The sequence below is a fragment of the Bactrocera neohumeralis genome, chromosome 6 (assembly GCF_024586455.1).
Source record: "Bactrocera neohumeralis isolate Rockhampton chromosome 6, APGP_CSIRO_Bneo_wtdbg2-racon-allhic-juicebox.fasta_v2, whole genome shotgun sequence".
Classification (NCBI taxonomy): Eukaryota; Metazoa; Arthropoda; class Insecta; order Diptera; family Tephritidae; genus Bactrocera; species Bactrocera neohumeralis.
In genome coordinates, this window is record NC_065923.1 from 40,288,422 (window position 1) to 40,302,850 (window position 14,429).

Sequence of the window (14,429 nt, forward strand, 5' to 3'; positions counted from 1 at the left end):
TGAACAGACTTGCTTCGGAACAACATTTATGAATCATGCAAATTTTTTACCAAACTAATCGTTCGGTTTGCACGTCGAACTGCGCCCTGGGTCCAATATTCGGTCGTCCCGTATGCCATAGACTGCACACCGAAGGCGCTACTGTAGAGTAGCGAAGGAGAGCTGCGCCCATACTTTTTACGAAAGATTTTGCGGAAGGATTGTGATTTGTGGGCTAAAAACTCAGACTGACTTATGGAACGACTTCGCGCATTTTAACTCGATATCTTAAATTGAAAGCGTACAAAGCTTGTGCAAGAACTGAAGCCCATCGACCTTCCGAAGCGACTTTGCAACGCTCTATGGGCTTTTAAAAAGTTCCAAGAAGATCCGACATTTTCGAGCCAAATTTTGTTCAGCGATGTGGCCCATTTTTGGTTCGATGGGCATGTAAATACGCAAAATTGCTACATTTGGAACGAAGATCAATGTGAATAGATTCAAGAGCTGCCACTTTATGATGAAGAAACAACGGTTTGGTGAGGTTTATGGGCCGATAGAATCATCGGTCCATATTTCTTCAAAAACGATGCCAGAGAGAACGTAACCGTCAATGGCGACGTTATCGCGCCATGATAACCGCTTATTTGATGCCTAAAATTGAAGCTTGTGATTTCGGCGACATTTGGCTTTAACAATCCCGCTTCGACTCAGGCCTTGGAGAAAAACATCACGCGTGTCATTCGCCAAATACTACTCGAAATGCTCGAACGAGTCATCGCGGACTGTACTCAACAGATGGACCATCTGAGACGAAGTCGCGGCAAACATTTGAATGAAATAGTCTTCAAAAATTAAACGCCAAAGAATGTTCTTTCGAATGATAATAAACATTTCCATTCTGTTTGACTTGTTCGTGCCTGAATTGGCGGATGTTGATTTGGACGATCTTTGGTTCTAACGAGACGGTGCTACATGCCGTACACATAATGAAACGATAAATTTTTTCAAAATAATACTTTTGGTGAGCGCATAAGCTGGTGTCAGGGATTGATCCTCCAGCGTCGTGCGATTTAAAACCGCTAGACAATTTTTTTGGGGTTATGGGAAGTCCCTTGTCTGCATAGATAAATTCGTGACGATTGACGCCTTGGAAGTAAATATTGAACGCAATATTGCGTAGATACGGCCTCAATTGCTGCAAAAATTGGTCGAAAATTATGGCTCTCAGCTGGAATTATTCGCGTTTTATTTCGCCTTGAAACCCGCTTATCTAAAATAACACCCTTTATGTAAGCGGGCAAAGTGAGTAGCTTGAATGACATGCCGTTTGGGATGCTCATGTTCTAGTATTTAAGGCTACGCGCAGCAATACCGTGGACAACATAATGTACGAATGCTTTCAAAATTACACACACACATACATAGACACACATACATAGAGATGCATGACGTATGTTTGTAAGCGGCTGCAGCACATAAATAAAAATATGAAATTATGAAAAATCACTCATTTCCGGTTTGAATAACGTTAAAGAAGCTGGCAGTTTAAGCGTGAGTCTCTGTGTGAGCAAAGCAAATCGGATTTTAACTCAACTCACCCGCCAATTGGCCTCATCATAAAAACGGCACACACACATGCACACCAACTAGATGTCTGATGTGAGGCGGATTAGGAACGAAGAGTGAAATAAAACGCGGTAAAAAAGCAGAGACAAGGCATACGGATGAATAACGTTGATAAGCAGGCGCGCTGAAGGGGAAAAGCGTCAGTTATGGGAAACAAATTGGAAGTAAATTAAAGCTCATTAATTTTTGTATAAATCAATTTTTTCCTCGCGATAATTCCCGAGCGCAAGCGTGATGATGATGCTGATTTGTAGGACAAAATCGATTAAGGAAACAACAAAACATTGAAGAGGTGATAATTACAAATCAAATTATGCAAAATTGTCATTAATCCTTGAACTCATGAAGGTCCTTCTTTTCAATAGAAATGCAAAATTCAAAAGAAATATCGCAATATCGATCTAATTACACTCGCGATGTGCATAATAGATGTAAGAATAAGGAAAATAGAATATAAAAAACAGACAATGCATAAGCAATTGGAAATGGATGATATAGCAGTGCTGTCTTTGAGTCTAAAGCGAAGCTATCAAGTTCACAGCATCTTGAAATGAAATCATTTACATCTGCAACAATGAAAATATGGAATAAATGAAAGAAATGAAAGAAATCACGACCTCTTTTTACTTCGCTTTCCTTCTCCATTCTTCTGCTTTCTTTGCTCTATATTATTATACAACCGAATTGCAACCACGCGAAGTGTATAATTGTTCCTTATAAAATAATGGTAGGTTGGACTACGAAGCGTGCGCGCACCAACTAGATTCGGTAAAGGGCATTCTTAGCTAACGAACGAGCGGCTGGTCAGTTGTCTCCGAGCACCTGGAGAGTCAGGCGTGTTTCTGTGATGACGTGTTTCTGTGAGTGGTGCGAGCCCAAAATGCAGCGTTCGTTAGAGCAGAGGTACGCGATTAAATTCTGTGTGAAACTCAGTAAATCTGCGACAGAGACGTTTGATATGATCAAGCAGGCTTACCCAGATGTTGCTTTAGCAAGAAGTGGTGTGTTTCGGTGGTACCAGGTCTTTTTGGATGGCCGGGAAAAGGTCGCTGATGAATGAGCAAATCTAAATTGAAAACGATGCTATTTATCTTTTTTGACATCAAAGGCATCGCCCACCATGAATTTGTTCCTCCTGGACAAACCGCCAACGCCAAGTTTTACGTGGAAGTCCTCAAGAGACTCAAAAGAAGGGTCAATCGGGTCCGACAAGACATCGCTGCCGATTGGAAGTTGCACCACGGCAACTCACACCGGCCTTCTTGTGAACAACTACCTAACTTCAAACGAGTGTCATAACTTCTGCACCATATTCACCACCATTCGACTTTTTTATCTTTTCGAAACTGAAAATTCCGCTGCGGAGAACACGTCATGAGCTGTTAAAAGTCACACGGTAAAGGTACTGAAGACCATACCGGTCGCGGACCGGTCACGGCTATGTTTTCCAAACTGAAAATTCCGCTGCGGAGAACACGTCATGAGTCCATTGAAGCTGTTAAAAGTCACACGCTGAAGGCACTAAAGACCATATGCTCGAATAACTGTCCATTCGCACTGATTGTTTGGTTGCCGGTCCTGCTACCCCACCACCAATATATTCTGCGGTCTTCGAATCGTTGGTTTGCTAGTGGTTGCTGCTTCATCTTAAGTATAAAGTATGCATATAAACAGCCGTTAAGTATTTGAGTAAATCAAGCGAAAATACACAAATCGCTTATTGAGCTCATGATAATCGAAAAGTTATTGAGTTCCGTATACGAGTTGATGCCGTAACAAATTGTGCTCCCCATTAAAACAAACAGAACTGAGGTGGCAAGCATGTGTGGTTCACTAAGATCCACTCCAACCTTTGCCATTTTGAATACAGTACCCATAGATAACGCCGGAAGCTGTATGAACGATATTAGCTTTGAGCTCATTAACCGTAAGTTCAATGCTGGTTATGGAATACCTAACCTCGTTATTAGTTGAAGCGAGACAATTTATGATAAGACTAATATGGGTGCCAGGTCACAGCGGAATCGCAGGCAACTGTAAAGCTGATGAGCTGGCAAGGAAGAATGTCCTAGTCCAGCTATCAGTAGAATGGGAACAGATCGTGTATTCTACCAATGGATAGCTGGGCTTCGCGGGAATTTGTACAGTGCTGTCCTAACATCACTTCATGCGTTGCCGCAAGAGTCTTTCGGCAGAGGATCGATCGTATAAGATCCAGTGAGCTCTGGTTGCGTTGGTTCTAACAGCCATTGCTCTATCGGCGTACATACTTTAAGATTGAGAATCTTACCGAGCGCCTGCTACAGAAGCTGTATGGCAGAAGACGATGTGGAAGTATCTCAACACTTCCAGTGCCATTGAGATAAAGAAGTGCCGGTAGTGACGAGAATATTGCTGTCGCTAGTGCATCAATTGAGAGAGACCCAAATCAGTCTCTCACACGTCGTTCTCAAGCGTTGCGAACGTCTGTGACGTCGTTGTGGCAAATTTTGCGAAAATATCTTGGCCTACATCCTTACAAGATCAAATTGACGCAAGAACTGAAGTCGCTTGACCACCAGAATCGTCGTATGTTCATGAATTGGGCTAGGCAGCAACTTGAAAATGATCCGGATTTTCATCGAAAAGTCATCTTCAGCGATGAGGCTTATTTCTGGCTGAATGGCTTTGTCAATAAGCAAAAGATGCGTTATAGGACAGGCAGCAATCCACACCTACTCCATGAGTCACCATTGCATCCCGAAAAATATTACGGTTTGGTGCGGTTTATGGGCCGGCGGCGTCATTGGACCGTACTTCTTGAGTGGCGATCAAGACCGGAATGTTACTGGGAATGGAATTCGCTAACGCTCACGGATAACCGAATATTTTTGACCCAAATTGGATGATATGGACTTGGACAATATGTGGTTATAGCAGGACGGCGCCACAAGCCACACAGCGAATGTCACAATAGATTTATTGAAAACCAAATTTGGTGAACCTGTTATCTCACAAAATGACACAGTCAATTGGCCGCCTCGATTGTGCGATTTGAAGCAGTTAGGACTATTTCCTGTGGGCTATGTCAAGTCTGTAATCTATGCCAACAAGTCAGCGACGATTAATGAACTTCGCACGAATATCGAAGGTGAAATTGCAGCAGTAACGACCGATTTATGCTTGAAAACCGTCGAAAATTGGGTTCAGCGTCTGAACTTCTGCAAGCGTGCCCGTGGTGGTCATGCAAAAGAAATCGAGTTCCATACATAATGGCATCGAACGGACTTTTACAAGAATAAAGAATTTCATTGATATCCCGAACCGTTTTATTAAAAAAAAAAAAGAAAACGTTTGTAGCTCTCTTATTGAAAACCCCGTTATTTTCATGGCATTCACAAAAGACTGCTTATAGCCAAGTGCGATCTCTGGATCAACGTTGAAAGCTTATCTAACCAAGCAACACTACGTCCACCTAAACAAAAGCTAAGGTCAAAATATATTTTTTAGAGTTAAATAAAAATTTCAAAGTAATAATAGTTTTCGCTTACTCAATCAACCTGAGCTGTTCATATTTGCTACTCAACCGTCTTGTGACCATAACTAACAACTTTAGACTCCATAAACAAAATTGGAAATTTTCAGAAATCAATTGACAAACAAACCGCAAAATGCAAATGACACTGACAGACAGTTGCGTATAAACAAGCAATTAGCATTAAGCAAAGAACACATCAAACGCTTATAAAAATGTAAATAACATCATTAAGTTGCACACGAACAAGTGTGGCAACAATAAAGTGAAGACAGAACCAGAACCAATAATAAGAGAAATATTGTGTGTGCAACGAAGCGTAAAAATTAAGCCACTCGACAAAACTATCGCCAGCGAGACAGTGGAAAATGCCAACGCAGGCCGACAAGCAGGACGAGTGATACTTACACAGCAGACAGGAGACTACGGAACCAATAAAGAAGCAAATAGAAAATATATTAACACAATGCTTCGAAATGTAGACAGTCTGCTGACAAGACAACCAGACAAAACGAAATCAAAAGCAACAAAACAAACGCAATACAAAAGCCAGAGCTACATAATAACACATAACGGTTGATACAGCTTCCGTTAACCATCCCACTGGCGCAGTTGTGGAGTCGGCAGCCGGGCACGAAAGCATTTTAATCTATTTATGCCAGACGAAGCGACGCGCTCATAACTGTTACTTTCGCAGCTAGACACAGCCAACAACTCGTTTATGCTCGTTGACACTTTTGGAATAACGCAAACCTACAGAACTTTTTCTTTCAGTTTAAGCCGACCTACGCTGAGTCACATTTCGGCTTTGGGACTGTCAGTTAATGGAGCGCTCGCCAAAGCTTGCTTTCGTTGGCACTTTAAGTGTTTCCGCCTTTCGGTCAGCCGACGTGGAAAATATGAGGCGCAATTTTTTGGGTCAACAAGTTTCGAGAGATGCCCGTTGCTAGCATTTGACCACATATTTTAACATTTTCACTCTTATTTTTCATATTCTGCTGTGATAAATATGATCAAATTATACATTTTTCCCAATGCAATGCAGCTTGCAGATTGAATGCTGGCATTTTTGAGCGAAATTATGGCGCTGCTGTGTTACTGCTACAATGCATACATGAATACACTCACTTTAGTTTGACTTGGCTGCATGGATTTTTGTAGCTGCAAGGCATTCAAACACTTGCCATCATAATTCGTTCGCCTCCCACATTTTGATTTGCTATTTATAGCCCCCGGCTAAGGGCACAACCCACGAGCACTGCGCCATAGTAGCGGCAATAGCACACGCAACCAGCGACAGCAACGCTTTCATGGGCGATTGCGTGGCTTATTTCATCGCAGCGCCCACGGTGGCGTATACGTGATGCAAAATATTCGAGTAAGATGAATGAGCGCGCGTATTCGCGGCATTTATAATATAACTGTATGTGTGTGTGTGAGTGTTAGAAGCCCATAAATGAGTATGTATGTATGCATATTGTGTAAGCCGGCGAAATCGCAGCGCAAAAAAGTGCCAATGAAAATATTTTTCTTGTTAAGTGCGCGCGAAATGTGAAGTGGATCGTTTTTTGCAATTCCTCTCATTTCCTATTTCCATTGTTTTCGTTTTTTTTTTTTTAGTAGAATAAATAATTTTTTAATAATAGTGAGCATATGCAAGTAGAGGATGAAGGTTGAGTTTAAAAATTTAAACGGTAATTGAAGGCAAAGAGCTACCAGAGGTTTTAAAAAATCTTTGCCTAAATTAGTTCTTATCTTAATTAAGTATTCAGTTTAAGGTAGTAGTCTGGTAACTTGGGTTCAAAAAATCGAAATTTATTTTTTTGCTTAATTTGAAAGTACAATGTCTTGAGAATATACTGTGAAAATTTCAGACAGAAATTCGAAATTTTTCGGGAGTTATAACAAGTTTCCTAGTGCGCCTCGGAGTCCTCTCTCTCAGAGTTGTTGAACTTTAAACGCATTTTTCTCAAAACATTGTTTTCTGGTCGGCCCGGGTCCTAACTTTTTTTATACTTAAACGATTGCTTTCAAATTTTAGCAGGCTGTTCTACACACTGATAGTTCTCGTCGGTACTAACGAGAATTTTTTTCACCCCTACTAATTATTTTACAACCCTTTCTTTGCTAAAATAAAAGGAATTTGTTTTCAAAGTCCACCATTTTGTTATTTACTTTTGAAATTTAACTTCAGTAGTATTAAATTTTTTCAAATAACTTTTTTTTTATATTTTCAATATGTAAACAAAAACACTCTAAATATTCAAGATAATTCATTTTTATTTTCCTATAAAAAACCACCCTACAAAGAAGTCATGAAAATAGGCATAAGTTACCAGACTACTACCTTAATATGACTATAAAATTGTGGTTTTACTTTTATATGAAAGTTATGAAATCAATCATATATCATCAAAAGCAAGACGTCGAAAGGTGACTATGGACGCAAAGCGAACCTTATAACGAGCGATCCTTCAGAGATACTTTTTTCAATAGTCTTTTTTTTGACAGACCAACGTGAGTCGTGTCAAGCTGTCATGTTATTTTTGTTCGGTATTGTTTGGCATTTATCATAGAGAGACTGACGCTTGAACAACGTTTACAAAGCCTTCAACTTTATTACGAAAATTCACATTCTGTAAAGAATATGTTTCGCGTGCTTCGTATACTATTCGCAACACCATCACCCATCTTAAGACCCAGCATCCATTATTGTATTATATTCGATCGAATAAACCACGTCCAGCACGCAGTCAAGAAAATATAGAAGCCGTTGCTGAGAGTATACACGAAGATCGGCGAGAGTCGATTAAGCGCCGTTCGCAGAAACACGAACAGACATATGTAAGAACTAAGCGTGCAAAATAGAGCTTATGCAAAAACTAGAACTGCTCGACCTTCCCAAGCGACATCGCTTCGCGCTATGGGCTCTTGAAAAATTCCAAGAAGAGCCGAAGTTTTCGAGCCAAATCTTGTTCACCGACGAGACCTACTATATTTCTGGCTCAGTGGGTATGTAAACAAGCCAAAATGTCGCATTTGGAACGAAGAGCAATCTAAAAAGAATCAAGAGGTGACATTTTATCCAAATCCACCAAAAACAACGGTTTGGTGTAGTTTGTGGTTCGGTGGAATCATCGGTCGATATTTCTTCAAAAATAATGCCGGTGAAAATGTATCCGTCAATGGCGACCGTTATCGCGTCATGATAGTCCACTATTTGATGCCAGAAATTGAAGCTCGTGATCTTGGAGACATTTGATTTCAACAAGACGGCACGATTTTCCACACATCTCATCAGTCAATGAATATATTGAGACATTGCTTCGGTCAGCAGCTAATTTCACGTTTTGTGCCGGACGGTTGACCACCAAGATGGTGTGATATCCCACCGTTATACTTTTTCCTTTAGGGATATGTGCAGTCTAAAGTCTATACGGACAATCCCACTTCGATTCAGGCCTTGGCGCAAAACATCGCACGTGTCATTCGCTTCTTACCAGTCGAAATGCTCGAACGAGTCAACGAAAATTGGACTCAACGGATGGGCCATCTGGGACGCAGCCGCAGAGAGCATTTGAAAGAGATAATCTTAAAAAAATAAATGCCAAAGAATGTTCTTTCGAATGATAATAAACGCTCTCCATTAAATTTGAAGTTTCTGTGTTTTTCTTTCAAAAAGTAGGGAACCTTGAAATAGATAACTTTATAACTTTGAGTATGATGGGACGAAGCACGATGGCACGCAAACAGAAAAAATAAATAAAAATTTTCCTTAGATTGGCACAAACTTTTTCTGTACTACTATGATGTAACATCTCAAGAGCTCTTATGGTAAATCAAACACATTTTGGTAGATATTTTAGGTATGTAGCGTGTCAATGCTACACTCGGTTCAAGAAAGCTGACTCTTTCAGCAATCTAGCAAATGCCGCTACAAAAGTGAACCGAATCCGAAAAAAAACAAAAAAAAATTCTCTGAAGACTGTGACAATCATACTACCTAACCGAGCCTTATTACAAGTGTAAGGAAAATTGGATTAAGCGCTGAAATTCTTGTAGTGGATTAATTGAAGCTTATTTTGAAGGCTATAATAACGATTTGTGTTAAAATTTGTGAAAAAAAATTTCTTTAGTCAAAGGCAAATTTGAGTTGATTGTATAGCAAGGGTCCAAGAACATAAAGTACTAAGAGAGGTAATTAAAAGACTTACCTTCAGATATTGGTGGATATGTATAAAATGTGCTGCAAAAAAGAGCAAATAATTGCATTAATTTCAAATAAAATAATAAAATAGATTTGCTTAATGACACATATATAGGGAGATAGATTAGCGAACGACTGTACTACTTTAACTACATTATTTTATTGTTTATTTATGGTGTATTTTTTAACGGAAGAGTTGAGTTGGAACATAGCAATCCGAAGAGTAGTGAAATGAAAGACGACTAATGAATGCTGTTAAGCTTTATGGGGCCATAGTTTATTAGGTTCAACATATTAGTTCACCAAGCCAAAATGCTTAAAGAACTTGAAAATCTCAACTATCAGTTTTCAAGTTGAGCTTATTTTCTTAGTTGTAATACAACAACGCTATTTTGGATAACTTTGACAGTCCCTAACTAAAAATAAACACTTCTTATTGGTTTATTTAATTACTTTGAAGAAGAAAGTGATACAACTTTCTCAGGAAATTGCCATCAGTACCTCCAACTTTGTAACATTGAGAGGTCGTTTTTCGAAAATTGTTTGGTTTCATGACTTCACCTCACGGAAGCTGGGTACAGCTGGGTCTGAATTAGGATACACCGAAATTTACTCCTTGTTCAAATACATTTTTTTTCTCTGTTCCGACGAGGGAAGGAGTAGCTGAAAGAGATGTAAAGTGAGCTTTTTATGGATAGGTCAAAGCTGGGAGGAAAGTTTTGTAGTGAGATTTTTCTGAAAGGATGTCTCGGTCAATCTTAGATTACGGAATCACTGAAGTTTTTCAGACAGAAGTAGCTTCTATTAAAACTAATCAAGAAGTGTGTGTTCCCACGAATAAGAGCATAATATTAGTTCATCCTAAAACTTGTTTGGGCGACGAGTCAAAGCGGAATGACCGGTAACTGCAAGGCTGACGAGCAAGTCAGATGATACCCTTTTACCCCTTAGTAGAACACAGAAGATCTTCTGAACTACTTTGCCTTTAGCAAAGTTCATCTTGCCGCAATAGTATGTATGTAGAAAAGTCTGGTTTGGGACGTAAGTTGTCAAAATTGTATGGAGAGCGGCGAGGTGGAAACATTCAGACATTCTCTCCGCCATTGTCCAGCGTTTGCAAGTATGAGGTTAAAACGATTTGATAGTCTAAGCTTAGTAACATTAGCCGTCTCAACAAAATTATGATAGACTCAAAACGCTTTATCGATTTGTAAGGGCTTTATGATCTATTACAAAGGAGTTCTAGGTAACTCAAGTGAGGTTTCTCCTGCAAGAATCAATTTCTTTACCTAACTTAACCGATAATTTTACCGGATGACAGAAAGCCAGCAATCGCAGATATTTTGATTTTAGCGAGCCAATAAATGTGACATAAATGAACCCCAAAATATTTTATGCAAAGGCGCTATGATATACCCCGTAGATACTTTGCTCTAAATTACGTTCACTTTACATAACACCAGGTTGGATAAAGAAGCGAAGCAAAGAGGTCTGGTAGTGAACGTAGGAAAGACGAAATATCTCGTATCATCAAACAAAGAGACGCAGTCATAACTTCGAAGCCGTAGATAATCTCGAATATCTAAGAATCAGCATTAAAACCGACAACAAGGTCAACCTGGAAATTCAACGCAAACTAACTCCTCTCTACGTTCTCTCTCGACGAAAAAAGACCATGTAGAGACATGGACGATGGCAACATCTGATGAGTCGGCGTTACGAGTGATAGGTTCTGCGGAAGATTTAGGTCCTTTGGTCATTGGCAAAGTCAAATACCGCTGTCGATGGAACGGTGAGCTATCCGAGATATACGACGACATTTTGACTGTTCATTGGGGGCGTTTTTTTTACTTGGCGGGTTCCAAGCCCAACGCACAATGTTAGATAGAGGGGATGTTTCGCTTTTTCACTTTACCTCGCCTTCAAACAGATGTTCGTTGGCTTCCCAGAGGATACTTGGTCAAAGACCGGAATCGTTCCTGCCCAGTCCCAAGTGAATGGCGATCAGAGAACTTTCCTCACTTGCGTGAACTTCTACAGATGACTCCATCCTCCACGACATTGACGACATTTACATAGTTCGGCGAATTAAAAGACGGCTATGTTGATTACGCTGACTAGCTCATGACGTCCAAAAAAATAACAACACTTCAGTTCAGAAAGTATTCGACGCAATACCTGCCTAGGGAAGCAAAGGAAGGAGAAGACCTCTACTCCGTTGGAAGGACCAAGCAACACTTGGAATCTCCAGTTGGCGCCAAACAGTGAAAAGGAAGAACGATTGGCGCGCTGCTGAAAGCTCGGTTGGAACCACGTAAGCGGTGTCTACGTCAATAAAAAAAAGAACACGGTATATGTACATACATATATTTAATTATCAAAGAGTTTCTGGAACTCTAAATATGTGAGAAACTCAAATAGACAAAGCTACCCTCGTACTCTGTAAGTAATTAAGAATTCAATTTAGCTGTTGCCTTAATTTTTCTATTTACAATTTGCATTTTTCCCGGAATTTTTTTTTTTATTTCGAATTTTATTAAATGACTTTCTTAATGAAACAATTTACTTTAAGCTTAATTACAGGACAGACTGTATTAAAAGCAGACTCAAGGGAACGAGCAGCTATAACTTAACTAGCTTTTAATTGGCAACGCAGCACTTAAAATAAATGCCGGAAAATGGAGCAATGCTCGAAAGGAAAGTACCAGCAAAACAAATAACGGGACGCGCCTTGAACAATTACGCTCAAATGTAGTCATGAGAAATTATGGCTTCGAATTCAGCACATGCCAAAAGTCAGCAGATCATAATCACTAAATGGCGACGCTACGCGATGCGACCAACAGATGTAGAAAAATTTAGATTGAATTGGGTGTCAGGCAGATAGACAGATGGTGGGAAGGCGCTAAAAGGAACGAGAGAAAAGAGCTCTTATATGCAACCAACGATTAGATTATGCAGCTGGGCGCGTGGCGGGTGGAACAAGTCGTCGAGAGGCGGGTGACAAATGTTAGTTTAACAATGAGTCGTCTTAAACTCGACACTCACACGTACAACACGCACACAGACCCGCATATGCGTACAAACTTAAGTTATTGCCGGCATAAGCTGGTTCATGAAAAATTTACGCACCGAACGCGCAAATGCACTTCAGTCCATAGTCGGACGGACGGACCGACAGATTACTAGCGGACAATGCAACAGCTGGGTCAGCACACTTGACGAGGAGGATGGGCGGCGGTGGAGCATGCGTTGAGCAGCTTTGAAACGCTGGAAATTAATTTATAAAGTTTGTCAACTGCAGCAACGTGCTGAGAGAATGTCGGCGGAATTCGCAATGGACTTGGAATGTGAAAAAATAATTTATTGAATTAAGTAGGAGCCAAGACAAAGGCAAGCACATAGCTGACCAGCAGTGCACAAATGGAGTGTGAAAGGTTTTAAGCATCTCTGAAGTGTGATCATTTCGTTTTTTCAGCATGGAGACGAAATGGAGCCAATTGAATTACGAAAATTAGGGAACGGTTTCCGGAGAATTGTTAATTCAGGAAGCAATGGCACAAAGTGGATTTTGTGGGTTGATGAGTTTTTTAAGCGAAAAGTTGCCAACGTAATACAGATCTGACTAAGCAGAGACAGCACGATGTCATGATCTCTTGCGGGAGAAAGTTGTTTTTTTTTTCAGATATTATCTGACTAAATCAACCGTATTGTAACGACTTCGAACAAGTGTACTACATCATCATATACATATGTATAGACTTCCAAGCCCAAGTCGATTTGTGGAACCTTAGTAGAATTTATGGCAAAAAAAATGTTCCAGTATACTTGAAAACAACATATATATAGTGGACTCGTCGAGCAATAGTACATACTTCTGGAAATCTTAATTTTCATCGGTCAGACTCTATCGTAGACAGAGGACTTCAGTTTCAGACTTTCTGACTATTAAAGTGTTTTCCTAGTCGAAGTTGCTGGAATTAATGAAGAAGAAACGTGACTATCCACTATGAAAGCAGCGCGGTCATAGTAGCCTTGAGCTCACTAACCGTGCATTCAAAACAGGTTAAGGAATGCCTCACTTCCTTAGCAATGGAATCGTGTAATAAGACTAGGCCGTAGCGGAATAGCAGGTTACTGTAAAGCTGACGAGCTGACAAGAAAAGGCGCGCTATATGCGTTATCAGTAAAACGGCTCCCCTCGTCTCCTGCGTTCTACCACGGCATAGCTAGGCTTCGCGAGAGCTGGTCCAGCGCTGACTCATCACCGTTTCACGTGCTTTTGCAAAATTCTTTTGGCCAAAGAACCATCGTAAGAGATTAGTAAGATCTTTGCGTCTATTCTGTAAGGTTGGGGTCTTACCAAGCGCCAGCTGCAAAGATGACGTGGAAAGACGAGAAGTGTATGAAAGAAGACTAGCTGGAAACAGCTCAACACTTCCTTCTTGATTGTATCGCGTTTGCAAGATCAACGCTTAAACACTTGGGAGCTCACACTTTCTGGACTGGCCTATGGGAGTTCAAGTGCGATCTCTGGTTCAGCCATCGAACCTAACCTAACTTATGTTTGACTCATCAGTTTGTATGGCAGGTATAGCCTCGTCCGACATCGACGGTGTCGCCATATCCAGCAGCGTCTTTGAGAGAAAACGGCGCTTGCGAAATTTCATATCTCGAAAACTGAGGGACTTGTTCACGGATACACAGAGAGACCGACAGGTCTAAATCGTCTCAGCTTGTCACGCTGCTCTTTCATACACATATTTCTCCAACGTTTCCTTCCTTGCTATTAGTAAAGTTAAAAACTTCGGCAATTCCAAGCCAAATCAAGTAGAAAATTTCAAGTTAAACAGAAGAAACAAAGTATCTTTGGTTAAGCTACTTCATTGTATATAAGTGTATTTGTGCTCGTGTGTGTGGGTTAAAAGCTATAACTCTTATACTTAGCATGAGAAACCAGAAAGAGCCAATACTTTTCCTGTTTACCTGTTTTGCCTTTTTTAGCTTTTCCTTTTCTTTTTTAAATTTCTCTTCTTCCACATTTGAGGGCCTAACGAACCAACCAAGCAGGCAAATATCGGCGTAAACATATCGTGAAAA

General features: G+C 40.3%; 1 protein-coding gene across 3 annotated transcripts in view; it reads right to left on the minus strand.

Moving 5' to 3' along the window:
* LOC126763573 (bifunctional heparan sulfate N-deacetylase/N-sulfotransferase) overlaps positions 1-14,429 on the minus strand; it is a 294,385-nt gene that overhangs the window by 200,769 nt on the left and 79,187 nt on the right. For 2 of the 3 annotated variants that reach the window (XM_050481214.1, XM_050481212.1), the window contains exon 3: positions 9,337-9,368. The exons of the other annotated variant lie outside the window; for it this stretch is intronic. The gene's annotated coding sequence lies outside the window, so the exon portion shown is untranslated. The remainder of the gene's footprint in view (positions 1-9,336; positions 9,369-14,429) is intronic. 3 annotated transcript variants of the gene reach the window in all.